Source organism: Vicugna pacos, chromosome 3 (assembly GCF_048564905.1).
Source record: "Vicugna pacos chromosome 3, VicPac4, whole genome shotgun sequence".
NCBI classification, from domain to species: Eukaryota; Metazoa; Chordata; class Mammalia; order Artiodactyla; family Camelidae; genus Vicugna; species Vicugna pacos.
The window spans coordinates 7,106,074-7,123,370 of record NC_132989.1 but is presented as its reverse complement, the minus strand read 5'-3'; the positions used below and the strand labels follow the sequence as shown (position 1 = coordinate 7,123,370).

General features: G+C 40.8%; 1 protein-coding gene across 3 annotated transcripts in view; it reads left to right on the top strand.

Moving 5' to 3' along the window:
* The window catches only part of ADRA1B (adrenoceptor alpha 1B), a 281,409-nt gene that overhangs the window by 116,822 nt on the left and 147,290 nt on the right, over window positions 1-17,297 (top strand). The window lies entirely within an intron of this gene.

The window sequence follows — 17,297 nt, the reverse complement described above, 5'->3', positions numbered from 1 at the left end:
TATTATGTAACCTCACGGAGTCTCATTTTTTATATATTAAGAAGTGGGGAGGGTTAGAGTACCTACCTTAGCAGACTCTCAAAAGGTGGTTATTATTGTTAATGTTAAGAAGGCAAGCTCCTTCCTCTGCTCAGCTTTCCCTTGGTCGCCTCTAAAAAGGATAATCGCCATATTCACTGCAGAGATTGCGCTCGGTGGGTGAGCAGCCAGCAGGCAGACTGCAAACAGTGACAAAAGGTGGAGAGTCTCTCATTGTACAGATTGGATTCATCACATCTTACTGGCCATGTAACGTGTGTCAGCCTTCACTTGCAGCCCTTGAAAAATAAGGCAGGGATCCACAGCATATGGATATGGTAAACTGCATATGGTTACCAGAATAAAAAGACATCCATCTGCGGGGAGAGATTACAATAAAGATGCTCGGGTTAGAAAAAGCACATACTCCGCAAGTTCACAAGGCTATTCCTTCAGTGAATGCGAAACAAAGTGGTTAAGCATTTGATCAGAATCAAGCCCCTGAAGATGCCACCAGGACTTCCAGCAGTCCCAGCACAGGAGGACACGTGTAACGCCTGCCCCACAAGCACTGCGGCATCTGAACCCTGTGGACCAGGATGCAATTAGGTCCTAATGCCAGAGCGGTTTCAGATTTTAAAAAATGTAAATCATCTTTATTTAAAGATGGTGAGAATGTGTTTCCATTAAAATATATTTTAAATACCAACAGGGAAAAAGAAGGCAAGTCCAGATTGGTTTACCTTCCCTTTGTAGCTCTGAGCTTTTGATGTCCTGTAGGTCAGACTCAAGTGGTCTTCCTTTTCCTACCATCCTTTGTGCCTTCCCCTCTTCTACTATGAAAGAAGGCGCAATGAGGATCATGCATCCACTAAAGCCACATCCTATACGAGGGACGCCATCTGAGTGACTTTCAGGTTCTAATATTCTAGTAGCACTGTCATAGCTGCTGCCTCTGAATCCCCACACAATTCCTCACCATTGCAGGAGCAGCCCAGACATCGGCAGAAGAAATCAGAATTATTATTAGGGGCAACAAGAAGGAAGCCCGAAATTACCTAAGGGTACAATCAGCCTGCAGTGAACAATCCTAGCTAATTATCAAAAAAGAGAAGCTTCCATCTCCGCGCCCACTTCTACCACCCCTTTTGAAATCTGTTTCAGAAAGACAGAGACAAAAATATGGACTAGAGCTCAAATAAATGGCAAGCGAGTCAAAATATTTAAAGGGAAGGAATCTCTGATTCATGAGCCTCTGATTGCAGCTTGTAATTGCTCCTCTCATGTTTAATGGGCTTCCCCGGGCAAGACTGGGAAACTGGGAGGGGCACATGCAGCAGCCACGTTCTGGGTTCTGGTCTCCCTTGTGTCCTGTGTCTGTGCTGTACCAGGGTCCAGCGTCATTGATGGAGCATCAGAGGTAGAGGAGGAAGTGTGAGCATGTCAGCAGGAACGTTGGGAGTACCGAATATTAAAGGCAGGGAACAGAGAAGTTCAGAACCCAGATGGTGAGGGAGGACAGACCTGTGTCAATCCCACCACTTACTGTATGACCTTTTAGACAAGTGATTGAACCTCTCCAAGGCCAAGGCTCCCCACCTATGAAATCTCACGGGGCTACTGAGAGCATGAAATTAGAGCGTGGATATAAACCAGCCAGGGCCTGGCACACAGTAAGTGCCCTGTGGCTTTCTCACTCAACATATGTGTTCAGCCAACAAACAAATAGTGCCTTGAAATCTCAGGCCCAGAGCAGGCATGTGCTTGCCCAAAGCACTATTTGAACTCAGGGGTCAGTCTGGGCAGCACAGTCTCAAACATTCCTCCAACTTTTGGGGTGGCCTAACCTGTGGAACCTAGCCTACCTAGCTTTGGAGGCAGTCACCAACAGAGCATGGTCTTGGGAGACACCTTGAGACCCCCAAGTGCCCCAGGGGGCCTCCCTAATGGATTCTCCACTCCTCCCTCCTGATCTGAAGTTCCCCATTCTCTCCAGATTAGGCAACAGAGCAGAATGGGGCTAACAATTCCTGAATTCCATTATGTGCCAAATATTATTCTTGGCATGTTAAATATATCTTCTTGTTTATTCCTCATAACACCTCTGTGAGGCAAGTATTTTTGTCCCCAGTCTGCAGGTGAAAAAACTGAGGCACAGAGATACTAAGTGACTGGGTTAAATTGTGTCTTCCACAAAAATACATGTTGGTGTTGAAGTCCCAACTCCCAGTGCCCCAGAATGTGACTTTATTTGGAAAGAGTCATTGGGAATGTAATTAGGTAAGTAAGATGAGGTCATTACAGTGGGCCCTGGTCCAATATGACTGGTATCCTTATAAAAAGGGGAAGTTTGGGCATAGAGGCATACCCAGAGGGAAAACGCCATGTAAAGACGAAGGCAGAGAGCGGGCTGAAGCATCTACAAGCCGAGGAATGCCCAAGGTTGCCGGCAAACCACCAGAAGCTAGAGGAGAGGCATGGCACAGATTCTTTCACAGCCCTTAGAAGGAACTAGCTCTGCCAACACCTTGGTCTCATCTTTCCAGCCTCCAGAACTGTGACATGATAAAGTTCTGTTGTGTAAGCCACTGGTTTGTGATACATTGTCACAGTAGCTGTGGCAAATTAATACAGTGACTGCAGATCCACACATGGCCACTTTGGTTGTTCAAGCCAGCAACCTGGGGCTCACTGTTGATTCCTCATTCTCCCTGCCCCTCCAGTCTGATCCACCACCAAATCCTATTGCTCCTTTTCTCCACAGTGTTTCTGATCCAGCACCCTTCCCGTCTCCATTGCCGTCACTGTCATACACACCACCCTCACCGGACCACCCCAATCACTTTGCATGAGGTTTCCCTAACTCTTGCCCTGCCGCAACCCAAATCCATTGTCCTCACAACGGCCAGGATAATATTCATCCAATAAAATATATTTCTTCACTCCCCTGCTCAAAAGCCTTGCAATGGCTCCCCTGTCCTCCTGAGATAAAACCGGAACTTCTTTCCTAGACCAGCAATCCTAATCCCTGCCCCGATCCCACCTCATCTCACCCTTGACCTGTGTGTTTCATCCACATTCACTTTCCTTTTGTTACCCTAGTTCATCAGCGTGACTGTCTCGTGGTCTTTGCATATGCTGGTCCTTACGCTTGGCATGCTCCCACCCACCCAACACCCACATTTTCCATCCTACTAACTGCAGTGTAGCCTTCAGCTCTCAACCTACGTGACTCCTCAAAGAGGCTTTCCCTGACCACGCACTCCCTCTAAATTATTTCTACCTTGTTATTCTCTAACTGGGCACCATGTTCTCTTTCTTCAAAGATCTTACTACGTAATCTGTATCTACGTATTATTTCATGTACATACCTCCCAAGAAGACTTTGTAAGAACAGAGACCTCATGTTTTGTACACCACTGTCTCCCTAGTGCCTGTGTGCAGTACCCTGAATATTGTTGGCACGCGATAAATATTTCTTGACTAAATGAATGAAAATCAATATTGGAATTCAAACCAGGCTCCATGTGACTCTGAGGTTATTCCACCATAGCATGCAGACAGTTGCCTCTTGAAGGTGACAGTTAAAATTAACCCATTATGGAATTTCTGCTTCCAGCTGTGAGGGAGTAGCTTGTGTTAGACCAACCCTCCTGTTACTTTTACTTTTCTTATTTTTATCTTACTTTATTTTTTTATTGACATATAGTCAGTTTACAATGTTGTGTCAGTTTCTGGTGTACAGCACAATTCTTCAGTCATTCATGAATATGCATCTATTTATTTTCATATTCTTTTTCACCGTGAGCTACTAGAAGGTATTGAATATATTTCCCTGTGCTATACAGTATAAACTTTTTTATCTATTTTATATATAATAGTATCTGCAAATCTCGAACTCCCAGTTTATCCCTTCCCACCCTCTTCCCCTCATCTGTATTCTATGTCTGTGAGTCTGTTCCTGTTTTATATGTAAGTTCATTTGTCTTTTTTTTTTAGATTCCACATATGAGCGATCTCATACGGTATTTTACTTTCTCTTTCTGGCTTACTTCACTTAGAATGACATACTCCAGGGCCATCCATGTTGCTGCAGATGGCATTTTATCATTTTTTATGGCTGAGTGGTATTTCATTATATAAATAGACCACAATTTCTTTATCCAGTCCTCTGTCGATGGACGTTTAGGTTGTTTCCATGTCTTGGCTATTGTAAATAGTGCTGCTATGAACACTGGGGTGCAGGTGTCATTTTGAATTAGGGTTCCTTCTGGATGTGTGCCTAGGAATGGAATTGCTGTTTTTAGTTCTTTGAGGAATCTCCATACTGTTTTCCACAGTGGCTGCACCAAACTGCATTCCTACCAGCAGTGTAGGAGGGTTCCCTTTTCTCCACAGCCTCTCCAGCATTTATCATCTGTGGACTTTTGAATAATGGCCATTCTGACCGGTGTGAAGTGATACCTGATTGTAGTTTTGATTTGCATTTCTCTGATAGTTAGTGAGATTAAGCATTTTTTCATGTGCCTATTGGTCATTCATATGTCTTCATTGGAGAATTGCTTGTTTAGGTCTTCTGCCCATTTTTGAATTGGGTCATTTGTTTTTTACTTATTAAGTCATATGAGCTGTTTATATATTCTGGAAATCAAGCCCTTGTCAGTCTCATCCTTTGCAAATATTTTCTCCCATTCCGTAGGTTGTCATTTTGTTTTGCTTATGGTTTCCTTTGCTGTGCAAAAGCTTGTAAGTTTAATTAGGTCCCATTTGTTCATTTTTGTTTTTATTTCTATTGCTTGGATAGACTGCCCTAGAAGAACATTGCTGAGATGTATGTCAGATAACGTTTTGCCTATGTTTTCTTCTAGGAGGTTTATTGTGTCTTATCTTCTGTTTAAGTCTTTAATCCATTTTGAGTTTATTTCTGTGTATGGTGTGAGGGAGTGTTCTAACGTCATTAATTTACATGCTACTGTTCAATTTTCCCAACACCATTTGCTAAAGAGACTGTCTTTACTCCATTATATGTTCTCATCTGCTTTGTCAAAGATTAATTGATCAAAAGTTTGTGGATTCATTTCTGGGCAGTCTATTCTGTTTCACTGGTCCATATGTCTGTTTTTGTAATAATACCATGCTGTTTTGATTACTGTAGCTCTGTAGTATTGTCTGAAACCTGGGAGGGTTATTCCCCATTACTTTTAATTTAAAATAACTAGAAAAAAAATAGATTAAATTCAGAGACCAAAAATAATCTGTTTGATGGCATCAGAGAGGCACCCAAGCAGCCAGGACTTGGGGACACAAGATTCAAGGGGAAACAGGCTCCAAGACAAGTGAGCCTGACATTTTGCTCCACTTTTTACCTTAAGGAATTTGCTGCATCCTACACTGAGTGGGAGAGGAAAGCCAAGAAATCAAGCAGAAGGCAGCTGGTCAAAAGCTAAGTAACTCTCACAGAGCTAGAGAGACAAGCTGAAGATCATAGACATAAGAATGAGAAGCCCTAGTAAACACTCCGGGCCTCCAGTTAAGACCAAGAGTAAGGGACAAACTGGAAATAAACTAACCCCCATTAACTCTCAGTTGAGACCCATCTCTGTCCCCGATTGGATAGACAGGATCTTTTCTTTCTCTAACCACTGGCCAGAAGAAAAAAGTTTTCCCTGGAGAAAGATGACATCATCTGGAACTTGTACAATTTCTCACGCACAAAGTCCCACATTTTCGTCATTGCAGCCCTAAGAAGTCTGTCATCTTCAAAGACAATGTGAATTCCACATAAATCTGAACCCCCTTGGACAAGCCCAGGCAGATGCCAAGGGCAGAGCACAGGGACAGGAGAAGGAGCCTAGGTGACTAGACAAAGGCGACGATTTGAAATTAAGTGAGAGCTCGCTGCCTGGAATTTCTCTTTGAAAACAGAAATCTGTCTACTGTGCAGCCAGCACGTGGACTTATGGAGACCCAATGCAAAGAGCACACAGAAGTCCAAAAAGGGATGACTTCCCTTTCAACCAGCGATGAAACTGGCTTCAGTTATTAGAATAACGTAATATTACATATGGAAAGACACTTAAAATTTGTTTAAGCCAAACCTTTAAACTTTTTGCTTACATTGACTGAGGCCCTGAGATGGGAAATGATCCTCCTACATCCACACAAAAAATTGAGTTGGTTCTTGAATACAGACGGCTGAGTGTCTAGCCGGACCCCCTCCCCACCTCACTGCCTCAGTGAAGCTCAGAGCTCAGACAACTCTAGCCAGCAGCCCACCAACACTGCCAACAGCTTCAACAAGACTATAAATGTCCTGGTAGACGTCAGATGATACATGCAATTTCTCCCCAGCAAAGAGTCCCAATGGCAGAAAACAATGGGATTCCCATGGAATTAAATTCTTCCTCTCCCCAAGGACGCTGCAACAGCTTCCTATTTATAGCGTTGTCCTAATAAATACAAAGGAAGTCATAATTCACTGCTATTATTTAAAGTAGCTGTGTTGTTCTCACTTTTAGAAAGTCACATTGGACAGGATGTTTTCTGTCGAGTAGCAGCTGGTCCTCTAAAAAACTCAAAGCTGGTGCTGCCGCCTCTGCTGTTACCTTGAAAAGAAGAATGGAGCCTCCGAGTTTGGGGAAAAGGACAGCCAACAAAGTGGCTAGAGGGCCAGGCCCTTGCCTCTGTTTTGGTGTCTGGTCTGGATGCTTTGGGCAAATCTCTTAAAAGCAAAATAACATGAACTACTTGCTGAGCTCTGTGCTAAGAGCTGACAAGTATCCTCTCCCATCACCTTCATGACTTTCTTCTGAGGTAGCAGCCAAGGAAATGAAGGTTCAAAGGGCTTTTATTTTTTTAACTGACATATGGTCAGTTACACTGTATTACTGTGTCCATTTCTGGTGTACAGCATAACGTCCCAGTCATACATATATATACGTATATTTGTTTTCATGTTCTTTTTCATTAAAAGTTACTATAAGAGATTGTCAACTGGAATAAATGCACAGCCTAAAAGTTGGGAGTTACGTTTTATTTGGCGGGAGGGAGGACTAGCTCTCAGATGGCTCTGAGGGACTGCTCCCAAGAGGTGGGGAGGAGCGAGGATACATAGGAGCTTTACAACAAAGACGTGGTAGTTGGAACAATAAAAGATTACTTGTTAACTAAAGAAAACCAGGCATCGCAAGTTAAAGAATTTAGTGCTTTTCTATATATGGGAGGAAGCAAACATTTGGGCTCATTGAATTCATTCCTTTGTCAAGCGTCTAGCTATCTAGGGCCAGTGTCCTGTCTTTTCTTATTCTGAGTCCCCTCAGAGGGCACCATTGTGAGTGGCTGCAGAGGCCGGGCTGCAGGCCTGTCCTCAGTGAGGGGTGGTGGCAGCCGCTGATGACTTGGTTTCTGCATTCTTTGTTTACTGATGTGGTTGCAGTATTTTTTGTTCACAATATTGAATCTAGTTCCCCGTGCTATGCAGAAGAAATTTGTTTGACTTGAGTAGGGTCATTGAAACTGTTATGACAGCTGGAATTCTGACTCAAGTACAGGGTATTTGGCTCTAGAACCAGAATCTTTTTTGTTGTGTTGTGTTTGTTTGTTTACCAATGTCTTGTTGCCTTAGCTCCCTCAACTGCTTGCAAACCCAGTGTCAGCTGGAGCTGCCCATCCCTCAGAAATCTAAATAACCACAGCTCAGACATCTCCCTAGCCACTGCCTGGGGCAGACATGATATCTCCAAGTCCTCAAGGGCATGGCTTATCACGGGCCTTTTTGACTTTGAGTCTGCAAATACTGTCATCCCAGATGAGAAACTCGGGTCCTACACATCCAGAGAAGAAAAAAGGAAAATGCAAGTAGGAGTCCATGGGTTTAGTGACCTTAAAAACAACGTGAGAGGTCCCAGGAAGAGGCACAGCTCACAGTTCAGCCTCACCCCACCCCACCTGGCCAACTGTCTCCTCTCTCTCCTTCCTCCAAGACCCCAAAAACGCCTGGAGTGCAGCAGTTCTGCCCCTTTTCCAAGAGCCTTGAGGTTGGCCAACATTTGTGGGACTGCAGGGACTTCCTGGCCAAGCAGGCGTATCCAACCAAGCATCGTCTCAATAATGGCATAGTTTTCTCTAAACAGGAGTCTTGGGCATCTGCTAAGAACGCAAATCTTTTTGTGTACATTCCATGCAAAATGAAAGGATTAAGAGAGATCAAAGATGCCCATACTGGGTTCTCTGAACCCCAGGACCATGAACTGTTTACAAAAGCCAGATTAACACCACGCAGCCACCTGCATGAAGGTGCATACAGTGTCAGGCGTCTTTGTTTTAAGCTGGAAGGATATGAGCTCTGTGTAGTATCTGCGGTTTTCTCACTGAATCAAAAACTCTGACAGCAGCTATTTACATTTCTGGTTAATTAAAAGAGCTCACATAAATCCTTCACTACTTAACATTTGACCATTCACTCATTCAATAAACATATATTGATCAATCAGTCTGTGCCAGGCTTAGAGTATTCAGTGCGAAAGAAGATGAAGTCTCTGCCTTCCAGGTGGTGACAGATAGTAAGTAAGTAAGTAAATAAATAAAATTGTCTATTTACAGTAAATAAACAAATAAATTTGCATAATAGTGTTAGAATTCAAAGATACATGACTATGTAAGTCCCCCTTTCAAATCCAGCCTGAAGACTTCTAATTATTTTTACACATCTTTCTTCAACCGTTTTTAGCTAGAACACATTCCAACTAAGAATGTGAGCCCAGGTGAGAACTGGTGTCAATCTTCACTGGATTTTTGAACATGAAAATATTTCTTTGGGGGATACACGATGCCATTTCAGCAGATGCTACAGGCTGCACTGAGATAAGACCAGTGCAGTATCTATTTTGCATATAATACAGCTTGGATCTTAATTTAGACCTTGATGCCAAAGTCTTTTTTCACAGAAAGGGAAGAGGGCAGAGGAAGACAGCTCAGAAAGAGCAAAGTTCCTGCAAGTTCCCGGCTCATGCTTTAATCTCCGCAGAAGCACAATTAACCAGGCGGCCCCTTCCCACTGCTTTCATCACCCTCACTCAGAGGGGAGCTTTCTCTGGGCACAGTCAAGGGCTTTCAAAGCTTAAAAGTCGTGGCTTTTCACCAAATGTAGCTTGTCCATTTCCATTTCATTCAGAACATGAAGGGAAGAGATTGCACTTTGCCAAGTGGATAAGAAGTAGGGGGTGGAGGGGATGACAAAAGACCAAGAAGAATCTATATTCCAAGAGCGTGTAAGGAACTCTATGGAGATGTCTAAATGCACAGGACTGTGAGCAGCCTTTTCAGGTTTCACAGACCCATGGAAGGTAGAGCCGGAGGGAATCTTAGAGACATACAAGTCCAATTTCGTGCTTAACATAAAGGAAAACGAAGTCCCAAAAAGGAAAAGCAGCTTTCCTAAGGCCATCAGGTTGGCTGGTATCCAAGGAAGGGCTAGAACCCTGACCGTCTGTATGGTGCCCTTTCTGTCATCAGACTGTTTCCACATTCCCTTCTTTTATCCTCTTTCATGTTGTCTTTATAAATTTGTTCAGAACATAGAATCCTCCCTTTTGTACTTACCCAAATATTCTCTAGTTTGCAAAAAAAGTCTTTGCTGCATGTCCTGCAAGAAGTTAACCTAGTTATTCTACGAATAATTTCTTCTCTGTTCCCTGAAATAACCACATTTGTAATCTGAGTCACATATTTGTTTGTGTTGTAGCTCACAAGTAAAGGTTTACAATTTAAACTGTCTCAAGCAAAACTAAAAAGGGACAGTTTGTTAGCTGCAAAACTGAAAAGTCCAGGAGTAAAGCTTACGTTAGGCGTGGCTAGATTCCGAGGCTCCAGTGATAGTGTCAAGACTCAACATGGTTTTCTCCATCTCTCTCTTCCTCTGGGTGAGCTCCCGTCTCAAGATTTCCACCTTGCAATGGCAAGATGGCTACCAGCAGCTTCACCTTGAGTCTTGTCCTCTTAACAGCACCAGCAGGGAGCAGATTTCCATCTTTCCCAGCAGTTCTGAAGAATTCCCATGTCGAAGTCTCACTGGGTCTGATTTGGGCACATGCTTGTTTTCGGCCTGCTGTGCTCACCTCCCCCTAAAGCCGGGAGATAACTGTCAATCATGAGATGACTGTGGCACCAGCATAGGGACCCTTGGTGGTTATCACGTGACTTGTGCCCAGGGCAACATGCTGGTGTTAATGGCGAACTAAGAAATTGACAAGACTTGCTAAAGTCAGTTTTTGCAACCCTGATGCTACAGTTTTACAGTATGATGCCTCACTGGGAACTTCTGAGACTTTTCATCACCACCAACCTAAGAGCATCTTCCGTGGGGAGTTGGGGCATCTCAAGAAGCTGAAGTCTCTGAACATCCTACAGCCTAGTATCTACTGGTACATCAGCTGAGAATATATCCTTTGAGCTTATAGGAGTGATGTGTAACTTCTACGAGAGTCAGTTCAGAAGGTACATTTTTGCCAAGCTTCTGATGACATTCTGCCCATCTCTGGATCAACTGCTGCAGCTACCTGAACGTGATGCTCCAGTTGGTCTGGCCTGAGTCACATGGCTACCTGTGTAGCTCTACGTGGCCACATGGTAAAAATGACTATTGGATTCTTTAATAGCATATATTTCCTGAAAAATGCCGAAAAGCTCCTAATAGCGTTCAGTGTGGAGTGGCAATTCCAGGAAAGGAAAAACAGAATGTGTTGTCAGAAGAGGAGATGGATGTTGGGCAGAGAAGAGAAATGGAGATCCATCACAGCAGTGTTCTCCTCTTGTTTCATGTGCAGAAACCTTGCTTTTCCAAATCAGTTTTAAGCTCCTTGTAAGTAAAAACAGAAATCAGTATTTAATCAATAATCATTACATTGTTATTGGGTTGTCAAAAGCAAACATTTATTGGGCACCCACAAAGAACAAGATGCTATGATGCTCAGAGGGATGTTTAAAATCAGATATTGCTTCATAGTTGGGACTCCAGTTTCTTGCAACAAACATACTGTAAATATCTACCATATGCCAAGCATAATACTTACCAATGCTGTGGATACAAAGTTGAATAACATATAATCCCCTTAAAAAGGCTCATCTAGTGGGAGTAAGAGCAGTAATACCACCACTTACTGAGTGTCTACAATGTGCCTACATCCCACATACATTCATCTTAAGTCTTAGCACAGCCTTGCACGGTATGACATATTATTTCAGTATGATTTTACTGAGACTGAGAGAACGCCATCTAAAATCAGACAGTCAAGTTTGGAGGTCAAATAAAGCATTAGAATGCCCAAAAGTCACACTGAAAATATGTAGTAGAGTGGAGAATTCTAGGTGTGAGGCAGCTCAGAGTTGGTTCTGATCATTTATACATGTAGATATTAAAATAGTGGGGGGTGAGGAATAGGAAAAGGAACACCCATTGCAGAAGCACTCTTAGCAGACCCTCTTTTCTGAAGAATTCTAAAAAGCCCTTCAGACCTTAGTGCCTGCCGCCGTCTTTAATTTTACTTTTGAACACATTGTATCCTCAACCCTCTTCTACATGAATTACAAAGCCATTCAACCATTAGAGGAGCTCAGGGCCAGATAAACATAATGTACTATAATTACCTTTTTGGTCATAATTCTTTTTTTCTTTAATGGAGCATACTCTTTGTAGCCACTGAACACTACTGGTTGATTAGGCTCTTAGTATTTAATAAGTTTCAATAGGAAATGAGCAGAATTAGTACAATATCTTGAGTAATGAGCTATTAATGTATTTTTAATGACTAAGATGTTCCGACAAGAAACTTGTTGATTTTTGTCACTATAACATTATTGTAAAAATGATCTGCATGCAGACTGGATGGAGTTTTATTATGTGAAGTGAGGTGATGTTTTAATACATTTAGAGCACTCTGATAGAAGTCAGCTTGATTTAGGAAAGTTGTCATAGAAAGAGGAAGGAGCTTAGGTGATCTGAACTGAATATGAACTGTACTATTTTTATAGTATTCTAACCATAAAAAAAAAATCCCACTCTGTCTCCTTTTTCCTTGCTTGTTAGTAGCTATTAACCCATTTTACAGATGGGCAAAGTGAAAAGTTTGCCCTTCTTTTTTTCCTCTAAACTAGAAGGATCATTTCTGTTTGACTTTTAGTACAATCATCTAATCAGTTCATTGTTCTGTTTCGTTTTTGTTTTTTCAGTAGAAGAGATTATATAACCTCTCTGGGTCTTGGCTTCTTCATCTGTTGAATGGAGATGATAAAGTGCATGTGTCATAGGATGTTACAAGAATTAAATGGGATAATTCACATAAAGCACCACTGGGTCTTCCCCTCCTTTATTTAGGCCAAATCAATTAATGTCCCTTGCTGAAGGAAATTACTCCTTGGGAAAATGTTGCATTTTGTTAGCCTTTAATATCCTAGTTGGGTTGCGAGCTCCCTGAGGTCAGGGACTATACCTTACAGATTTTCTTTTTCACTCCTTGCATTTAGCACAGGATTAAACACAAAGCAGGTGACCAATAAATGTCTGTCAAAAGACTGCCTGCAAAGTGCCTTTCAGCACGTACGTGCTATAACTACTTCCAACAGACTTCTCCAGGCCACACAGAGGGTGAATTTATACCTGGGGTTGCCTGCTCCTGTTTGTACAATCAGGGCCTCAGAATCTCAGCGGTCAAGTTAAGAAACATGAAATTGGCTCATTTGATGATCAATCACTGTGACATCAGAACTTCTCAATTCCACTGAAGTAATGAATTTAGCTGTAATGAATACCCTCTTTCCAGCAAGCTATAGCTGCAAATGCTTCCTAGAGGTAACTTTGAATAATAATACTATGTGAAGTTGACCCAAGAAGAGAAGGATGGAAGAACCCAAAAGTCTAGTATATCGGTGTGCAGCGTTTTATTGTAGACGGTGGGTTTTGGTATCTAACTGGACTGGGACATTTCAGATAGGGAACAATAAGGAAAGGAAAGAATACTTGCCAGCTAACAGAACATTGATGACGCTGGTGATGGTGATGACAGTCACTGCTGTTAGAGCAATGACTGCACTCAGGTACTATACCAAACACTTTACATACACTGATTTAGTTCATCTTCACAACACTAAGAGGTAAGTGCTATTGTCCCTATTTTACAGATAAAAGAAGAAGTGAATTCCACAACATAGTCATATGGCCCATATCCAGTGGAGGCAAATTTTTAACCCAATTGTAATGACTTAAAAACAGTATATTAAACCAGTTTTCTAGCTCAGCCATTAACTTCTCCCTTCTTCTAATGCAAACAATAAATCAAATAGCAATTTAACTTGAAAACAAATTACTACTATATGTTTAGGGAATAAGAGAAACCATGTTGAATGGAGAGATTTATTTAGCAATGTAATAGTAACAATTGCCAGGCACTTACCACAAGCTAACTCTGGGCCACTTTGTACTGAGACATTGTAGTTATTATCTCTCATCCATAACTCTGCAAAGATGTAATATAGATGTTTTATAGATGAGGAAACTAAAGCTCACGTCACTAAAATAAACTCCCCCAGTTCCCTGAGGTGGTAAATGGCAGGTCTTTTCCCTCTTAACCTTCTTGAGGCAGTATTATACCAGGAAAGTCCTTTGATACATAGAAAAATAACTGGGGACAAGCTAAGGAAAAGACGAAATAATTCAGCTTTCTTTTCAATTTCTGAGGCTCCGGAGGGTTTGGGGTTTGTGTTTGTTTTTGTTTTTAAGGAATTATTCAAAAGTGTCTCTCACATGTTTGGGATGTGGCTAAGGAAGGCTAAGCCATGCTTGTTCCCTGAGAATGTCCTTCCCTGTGTATCTGTGTGTAACATCAGGCTGTGTTTAGTCCATATGTTTCCGATTCACTTCCCCAGACTTACCACCATGTTTCATAAGGCCCATTTAAAGTCTACGATTTTTGGACTTGCTCTGAACTACTTCTCTTTAAAGCAGGAAATTACATTTCCCATGAGGGCATCAGACTTGGCCCGCAGAGGGAAAAGCATGCACTCCAAGCTCCAAGGTGCATGAGGTTTCCAAGCCTGGCTTCAGTCTGCTTCTTCACCCCTCTCCTGGAAGCCACAGTCCAGTAACACTTCACTCACTGCCAAGGATCAGAATCTTTTTCATCTCCCTTTTCCTCTAGTACTCTGTTCAAAATTCAGTATAGTGTTGGAATCTAATATTTTTCTCCCTGAGTTATTTTTAAGTGCATTGAAATTTATTGCAAGGACAATAGAAATGCTTTTTTAAAGATAAAACACACACTGATTTTTAAGTTTTTTTCCCCAAGTTTCCTTCCACTTCTTTTTCACATGTATTCACAAATTCTTACAAAGCTCTAATCAAAGTAGAGATGTGATTTTTATATCGTGAAAATTTCACTTAATTATGTTTCTTACTTGTTACTTAACCTTAACTCTATTTTTAATGTCTGCACAATATTCCATTAAGTTGATGCTCCATGATACAAATTCAGAATTTTTAGATTCTTTCAAATAGTTTGAAACATGCATAAAATGTTAATACATTCAGACTTCCATTTCACTGTGGCAGATTAAACTCCTAACAGACTGACCATCCTGCAAATAACAAGTATAAACTCTGGAGAACATGTTTAAAAACAACTATCAGAAGCTTCCTGAAGGTGAACAAAAGCAGGCATATTTGAAGGAAAATCAAATCTTGGAAGAAGGGAGAGAGAGAGATTCCAGTTTTTATAGTTTTAGCCTCAGGTGAGACCCAAGTAGCAGGACAGCATGAAGCAGCTAAAACTCCAAAGAAAACTCACCATCTTTCTAACCTGAAGAACTAGAGGACAGAGATTAGGTAAAAACAGTTACTGGACAGCAGTAAAGAGACAAAAACTCAGAGAAGAGAGGACCAGAGAAGGAGTGCCCCAGATTCTACATAAAAACTCTCCCCTACTGTCTGGCTAACTCAGACATCATGCATGAGCGAAGCAGACACACATCATCTTGCAGCTAACACTGAGCCAAGATCTGAGTTGTCACTCATCACAGACAAAGATATGCAGTTTCAGTCTGACCAAGTTAATTTCCTGCTGAAACAAAGACATCTGTACTCTTTTAGGGAATGTAACAGAATCTAGAGTCATCACAATGTAGCATTTGTAACACCCAGGATATAATTCAAAATTCCTCAGCAAATGAATGAAGAAAACGTGAATCATTCTCTAAGGATGATCAGACTCCAAGATAACCCAGGTGTTGGAATTATACATGGGCCATAAAGCAGCTGTTACAACCATGCTCAATGAGAAAACAGAAAATACGAATAATGAATAAAAAATAGGAAGTCTAAGCAGATAAAAGGAAAATATTTTTAAACCTAAATGAAAATCTAGAATTGAAAAAAATGTAATATCTGAATTTTTTTAAAGCCATTGGATGGGTTTAATAGCAGAATGAAGTCGACAGAAAAGCACTGATAAACTTAAAACAGGGGAAAAGAAATTATGTAATCTAAGAAAAGACAAAAAGAAGATTTAAAAAAAATGACCAAGGCCTCGGAAAACTATGGGATAAGATCAAAAGATCTAACATATGTGCAATTCGATTCCCAAGAGGAAATGGTGGGAAAATGGAATAGCAACAAAATATGTGAAAAAATAATAACTGAAAACTTTCTAAATTATGTTGAAAGACATAAATTTATAGATTCCAAATACCCAGCAAAACTCAAACAGAAGGGGGAAAATGCTTTAAAAAATATAGTTAAGTTGCTGGAAAATAAATATAAAGAGAAAATCTTTAAGGAAGCCAGAGAAAAACAGCACATTACATGCAAGGGACCAATGACTCAAATGACCATGAACTTCTTATCAGAAATCATGGTGGTCAGAAGAGAGGGGAGCAGCAGCTTTAAAATGCTGCAGGGAAAAAGGTCAATCCATATTGTTATATCCAGGAACATGATTCCACATCCAACCTCTTCAAAAACGAGGCTAAAGTGAAATTTTCAGTTAAAAGGAAACTAAGACAGTGTATTGCCAGAGCACTTGTATTACAAGAAATGGCAAAGAAGTTTCATCAAGCTTAAAGCAGATGATACCAGAGGAAAATTCAAAACTTCAGGGAGGAATCAACAATATCAGAAATGGTAAATATATGGATAAATGTCAAAGCTATTTTTGCACTTCATTTCTTTAATACGTAAGACAGTTTAATGAAAATTATAACATTGTCTTGCAGGGTTTATAACATAAACACACTACATGTGACAACTACAGTATAAAAGATGGCGGGTTGTGGGGAAGTAAATAGAATCCCAAGTATTCTACATCTTATGTGCTTAAGTAGAGTATTGACTCTAATCGAACTCTGAAAGCTGAAATTTTCATATTGTGGTCCCTCAGAATAGCCACTAAAAATATAATGCAAAGAGGTGTAGCTAAAAAGCCTATAGAGAAGAGATAATTCTAAAATTAATCCAAAAGAAGAAAAGAAAAATAAAAAAACAGAAGGGAAAACAGAAATCAAATATTGAAATGATAGATTTGAATCCAACTGTGTCAGTAATTATGTTAGAGCTAATAGGCTACTGGTGTAAGATGTTACTAATAGGGAAAACTAGGTATTCAGTTTATGGGAACTCTGGGTTATCTTCGCAGTTCTTCTGTAATTCCAAAAAATAAAATATAAATTTTATGTTTTAAAATGTGGTGAACTAAACACTCCAACTAAATTATCCAAATGGATATAAAAGCAAGACTAGACTATATGTTAGATGCAACTCACACTTTAAAATGCACATCCATGGAGTGAATCCCCATACTGTGCATGTAAGCATAAGAAGGCTGAGGTGGCTATGTTACATTAAGATTAAACATATCTTGAGACCAAAAAAAGTGATGCCAGAGACAAATAGGGGCATCTCAAAATAACAAAGGGTCAATTCATCAGAAATGCATGTAATCATAAATAGGTAAATGCGTAATAGAAAAACTTCAAAAGACATGAAAATTAACAGAATCAAAAGAATACATAGACAAATCAGTAATCACGATAGAAAATTTTATCTCCATTCTTTCACTAATTGATAGAACTAATTGGGTGCTTTGATGGAGGCACCCAAGTACCAGTAGCTTAAACAACAAAAAAATCTACTTACATTTCTTCTCCTGTCTTGTTGCTCCCTTATCCCCAGGAGACACCTTTACCCCCATGGCCCATGTGGGCTCACCGCACATCTTCACTCTCTCAGAGTTGGAAGA